The sequence below is a fragment of the Octodon degus genome, unplaced genomic scaffold (genome assembly GCF_000260255.1).
Source record: "Octodon degus isolate 3935 unplaced genomic scaffold, OctDeg1.0 scaffold00323, whole genome shotgun sequence".
Classification (NCBI taxonomy): domain Eukaryota; kingdom Metazoa; phylum Chordata; class Mammalia; order Rodentia; family Octodontidae; genus Octodon; species Octodon degus.
Genome location: NW_004524899.1, coordinates 1,092,998 through 1,099,608, shown reverse-complemented (window position 1 = coordinate 1,099,608; position 6,611 = coordinate 1,092,998).

Here is a 6,611-nt window from a genome sequence, read left to right as displayed (position 1 = left end):
ACACACACACACACACACACACACACACACACTACATTATTGCAATGAATACAGTGGCAGATTTTGCACTATGTTAAGCATGAATGTGAGTTTGGAAAATTAGTGATTTCCTTTTGTTCAGTTTTTTGGGGGATTTCTGTTTGGTTGGTTGGTTTTTGGGGGGCTTGGGGGTTTTGGGGTTTTTTTGTTTGTTCGTGTTTTTTGGGTTTGGTTTTTGTTGTTGTTGTTGTTGTTGTTGTTGTTGTTGTTTTGTTTTGTTTTTTTTTTTCAGTACCGGGAATTGAACTTAGGACTTTGCGCTTGCCAGGCAAAAGCTATTGAGCTATCTCCCTGGCTTGTTCAGCTTTCCAAACCACAGAGATTAGAATTCACCTTCTAGCTAAAAATCTTTTGAAAAGTACTAAAGACGCCTAATAAAAGTTCAGTAGCAAAATTATAAGAAGTAACATTAGGGAATGACTTCTTCATCACAAGACTTTTGCAAGTACTAATGATTTTACTCCAGCACTAACCCTATAGGTGTTACTCTTATTGCTATTGCTATTATTCTTTCACTACGTAAGGCCCTGAGCTACAGAGTGGTTAACTCATCAGAGACACACAGCGTTTCAGAAAGAAGAAAAAATCCAGGGAAAAAGCATAGTACACTTATTGCCTTCCACAGTGCTGAATTTACTGAACATATATATAAAGACCTTGGCTTGTTCAAGGTGCTAAAAATGTTGGTCTTATAGGAGATTAAGTATAGGAAATACATTAAAAATATGGCAAAAAAAATTCTTTTTAATTTTTTTATTTGTTAAAGTTGGTACAAAATAGTAATAAAGAAGAAAAATAGAAATGATACAGAATTTCACTAAACAAAACTATGAATTACATAGTATCTGTTGTATTGCATAATGTAGTCTTGAAATTAGCTGTGCAGATTACCAGATGTATGCATGTGAAATTCAAAAACAAGAGAAAAAAGCAAAGAAAGTTATAAGAAAATAAGGAGAGAGAAGGGGAAAAAATGGAAACAGAAGACAAAGCTTAAGCATTAAATACTCCTTTCCACAGACCAGCAGAAATCCACAGTACAGTTATCCAAACCATCCTGCTTAAATACGTAGATACATCTCTTTCCCCAACTCCCTCTCCTGACCTTCTCCAATATGAACGATTCCTTCCTTCTGAACAGATTTAGTCCCTTTTCACAGTATCTATTCTACCCTGCAGACTTTATTTACTCTTTTGGGTTCTTACACTAAGGAGCTAGTACAGTGCTTGTACACGTGCTTCTGATTATTTCACTTGAGTGTGGTCTTCTAGTTGCATCCATTTGCAAACAAAAACCTCAAATTTAACCTTCTTATAGCTGAATAACACTCCATTGTGTAAAAATATCACATCTTCTTTATTCATTCCTCAGTTGATGGGCATTTGGGTTATTCAGAAGACTTAGCCATTATAATTTGTGCTACTATAAACAGTTGTAGGATATTTGAAGAAAAATTATCTAAGTCTTGGAAGTAAACAGGATATTTATTTTATTTATGTTGCTACATTTTAATAACAGAATACCTATTTCTTTACTTAAAAATATTTAATCAACTACATTTTGAGCAACCAATACAAAATTTTAAATCTGAGACTATTTCCATTTTTTAAAAATCTACATGAGATGCAGGCACATTTTTACTTATAATTTTAACACTGCTCTATAAATGCCTCCCTCTGCCAAGGTCTTCTATGCAAACGCAGAGGCACACACTCCTACTGATCCTCTGTAGAAACAAGAGCTAAGACCACTGCTTGGCAGCTTCTGCAAAGATGAAAGAGACCCCACAGGCCAAGCTGTGCACCTGGCCAGTTTCCAGGTGAGAAGCTTCTTCTCAAGGTGAGGCTGAATAAGCCAAAAATAGTCTAATGGCTCAAAAAGTGAATGACAATGAAGTGAAATACAGTAAATTGACAGAAAATTAAGGCACCGCTTAAAACCTGATCTCTAATTGTATACCAAAGACTTTTGAATTATAAAAATGTGATTGTTTGATTATGTTTGTTATCTTAGTCCACAGGCATCAGATGTGTGTTTCCCTGTAAAACTCTACAAGCAGCACATTTCCTCAGCATCCTTTTCTTTGGGGATGAAGTGATACTCATTCTAGCAAGCACAAACTAGCTGTACAAGAATAGGCTTATCTTGCCAGAAAAGAACTGTCTTCATTTTCTACAATGGTTGCTACAAAATCATCAGCTTGTGCATTATTTAGAGTTCCCCGGAAATTCAGGGAGGGAGGGAGGGAAGAAGGGAGGAAGGGAAGGAGGGAGAGAGGAAGGGAGGCAGGCAGGGAGGGAGATTCATAATAAGAAATTGGCTCACATAATTAAGGAGGCTGGCAAATCACCTGGCCAGAGAACCCATCTCAGAGTTCTGGTAGGTGGATCAAAAAGCCCAAGATCCAGGAAGGCAGAAGGTATGCTGCAAGTCTTACACTTGCAATTTCCCAACTCAAAGCAGTCAGGGAGCAGGAAATTGCCTTTTACGTCAGGAGGTTCACCTGTTTCATCACATCCAGGCTTTCTGTGGATTGCACGGGTCCCAGCAGTATGAGCGAGGGCAGTGTGCTCTACAAATCTCCTGATTCAGATGTCAGTTTCATCCTGAAAGCCGATCACCTCACAGGCAAAACCGGAACAGGGTTTGCCTGATGTCCAGGCACCCTGTAGCCAGTCAAGATGACATAACAGGGGCTGGGGAGATAGCTCAATAGAATAAGCACTAGGCAAATGCAGGTCCCGAGTTCAATCCCCGGTACCACAAAAAAAAAAAAAGTTGACATAACATTAACTATCACAGTACAGGAAGGCACAGGAAAATAAGAGAGAGTCTGTGAATCTTTTTGTTAAATTTCAGGAAGCTGAGCCACAAGCTTATCAAGTGATGTGTCTGAGACCCTGAAGCTCATTTAGAATTGAAACAGGTATTAGATCACACATGACCTATATAATTGTCTAAACTTCACCATGCCATTTAAAAAAAAAAATTGAAACATTGTTTTTATCTTTTCTTTACTTTTCACTTTTCCTTCATCAAATACAAGCACAGTTGCTCCTAAAATTTTGAAACAATTTAATCTATTGTTTAAATTCATACTGAACTGTTCTTTTAAACCTCAGAAAATAAAAACCACTGACAAGAAAGCTCATTATATCGTTTCCAAAAACCTTGCCTCACTAAAAAAGATAAAGTGCAATGTGACACTGAAATATCAAATGCTTAACTTTAAACTGAAGTAATATAAATACCTCAGGAGGCAGAAAACTAATTTCAATATTTGGCAGGCCAGAGACAAAAAACAGATGAAGCGTGTCCACCTGAACAAATGGTTCTATCAAACTCCTTTCCTTGACGGTAATGGCAAAGTATGTTGTGACCTGTGATACAGGCTCTGGCCATAACTTAAATGACATTTGGTGTTTTAAAATATTGCCCTTACATTCAGTCTTCTCTCTTCTGCTGTCAGCAGAGCCTCTAACTAGATTCTAAAACTCCTTGAAAAACAACTGGCAGCCTTGAAAAATCCTTCTGCAGACCTAAGATCCATTGCCTCTTTCTATTTGTCACAAACAGCAGTGGTGACAGGGTGGCTACAACAGGTATGAATAGATGAAGAGGAAGCGCACATCGAACATGACACCCCCAGAGTCCTCTGAGGTCCTCCATGGCTGATCATCCCTGACTCCTGCACTGGCAGCATTATCTTCCTCCTGCATGGAAGAGGCAGAGAGGTTGGATTTTAGACTGAAATAGAAGGCAAACCGGATGCTCAGAAAAGAAAGATCTTTCTGTTCTTTTATTATTTGAATACTTTGAAGAATGACAAGCCACAGTTTTTTCCTTACCTCCACACACAAACATTTCAGCAAAACCTTTGCATGATGGGAGGTTCACCATCATTTGTGGCCTTGTCTCCAGTCACATCTCCCGGGACACCTGCCTTCCTCCTCTTGGTGCCCATTGTGCTTGCAGGGACTCTCTGCGCTGTCCCTTCTGCCTGGAATGTCAATGACTACACTTTGTGACAGAACAGTGTACTTGAAAACATTCCCAGATGGCATTGTTCTTGTCTTTAACTTGGCTTTTCTCTACAGCTCTTCTGTTATTAGGACAGGTATGAGTTTAGTATTTGCTCTTTCAAAAAAAAGTAGATTAAAAAATACCATATGAGGGAACAGAACTGATTAAGGACAGTGCCTTCCTGAAAGAAAGGGAAATTAAAAAGAGAAGACTGGGAGAGGGAGTGTTTCATGTATATAGCCCTCAAGTCACATGGAAAGAAGGGACAAAATAATGACTGTAAGACAGATAGATGTGTTCTTTGAATTTCAGAATAAAGAAATTACTGCTCATCTTAGTTACATTCTTGTTGCTGAGACACAATAGCAACATCCTTGACTCTATAGAACAAAGGTTTGTTTTGGCTCACAGTATGTAGAAATTTCAGTCTATAATTGGCTGGTTCCAAGTCAAGATGGCATCATAGAAGAGAACAGGAAGGGGGAGGAGGGAGAGAGAGAGAGAGAGAGAGAGAGAGAGAGAGAGAGCCCTGTGACCCACCTCCTCCAGCCAAATGCCACCTCCCAGCATCACAATCACATACAAACTAGCAGTGGACTGACCCAGTGATGAGTATCACACCCTCAAGATATAGTCACTTCCAAAAGCCCCATTATGAGTGTATAAGGGACATCTAGATATATGTAAAAACTTTGGAGTGACATCTATCTATACACCTAGATAAATTGCTTATATATACCCACATGTCATCTCCAAAGACTGCAAGCTTATATGAAGAGTGCTCTTCTGTTGAGCATGGTGTCTGAATAATAGGGACAGAAGTGACTGAGGGAAGGTAGCAGATAAATGGATCTCAAAGTGCTCCCTTACAGAGCATGATGGCACACAGCTGGCTATAATCCCAGCACTTGGGAGGCCCAGGCAGGAGGACTGATGCAAATTAAAGGCCAGCTTAATCTACATAGCACAATGCTATCTCAAAAAATAAAATACCTCTTTCAACACATGCTTGGCACTTAAAGGATCCAGAATACACTTTGTGTCGTAAAGGTAGATTCAGAAGACACCTGATGGTGGCAAATTCACCGGAAAAGTCATGACATTCCAGAAAAAGAAAAGGAAAGGCAAAGTAAAAACCCAAATAGAGATCTCTGTCATCTGTGATATCAGTAAGATAAAGATGGGAAAAGCTGGATAAAAGAGTGATGTTTTCCAGCAAGGCTGTCTGTAAGCAATTACCATGGACTCGCTCCTCTAAGAATAGAGAATATAAATTGTATCTGGCACAGATCAGACAGAAGCCAAGCTAGGAAAGACAAAAAACACCCTTAAGGAGCTGACAAAGGAAGTTACACTGCAGGGAGAGTACAAAGGAGTCAGGGAGCCAAACTCCCCATCATCTTGATGGTGCTAAATGAAGACAGGAAGGCTATGTTTCTGGCAGTACAAGAGAAGGGCCAGGAACATAGTGATGGGTGAAGATCTTCCCATGCAGTCTTTCAGAGACTGGATATAAATGTAGACAAGGGTATGAGGTCACACAGGGAAGAGGAAAGGAAGTGAATGTACACCTCCAAAAACTGAATGCACCAGACAGGGACTAAGGTTTCATTATCAAGAAACTCAGAGATGTTCAATGGCAAAATGAAGGTTTCTCTTCCACTGATGATAGAGAAGTCAAAATCAGTGAAAAGTACAGTTAAGTTGTGTGAAATATCATTTCTCATATGTTAATTCTAAACCAACCCCTAATAAGGACCTTGCCTAAGCTACTTTAAACTATACAGAACATTAATTTGCACATAGACTATTTACAAATCCTAGACTTGAAATAAAATTATCTTCATAACAAAGGCCACAAGCCAACTTGAATCTCTAAGAAGATATTGATAGAAGATATTCAAGGAGCAAAGGGAAAAAGAAAAGATAGAAAGGATGGAAAGGGGTAGATATAGTATAAAACAAACAGAAGAAAATAACAGAGGAGACAGAAGAGTGAATGAGAAAGCAAGAATATAGGAATACAGAAGAAACAAAAATAGAAGGATAAGAAATGTAACTTTTGTATCTGACAAGGTCAGTCAAATCTGCTCAGGATTCACCTTGAAACCCTGTACCAGTTTGTAGATCCTTTGTCAGCGTCAGCCATGTAGATGAGTCACAGTCATTGTTTGACCAATTTGCTTTCTGTGAAAGCCCGAGAAAATGTTTTCTCTCTGTGTGAGTCTCCTTAGGCACATTGTACATTGTCAATCACTTTCCTCTGTGGCCCCATAATCTCCTTGATCAGAAAATTTCTTTATCTTAAACTTAACCATCCAAAAGAAAGGCATAAAAACAAGGTATAAAAAGTAAAGCCATATGAATATGCTGAGCTATAAAAGGCTCAAGTCAACAAATTTTGACATTGCCAGTCCTATGGAAAACCCACTACTATTATGGACTACTGGACTATGTTGGATTATTTTGCTGAATTCATGCACCTACAATATCTAAAAGGCAATGGAATACCCATCTCTGACAAAACTAAACAGAAAAAGGGGATATG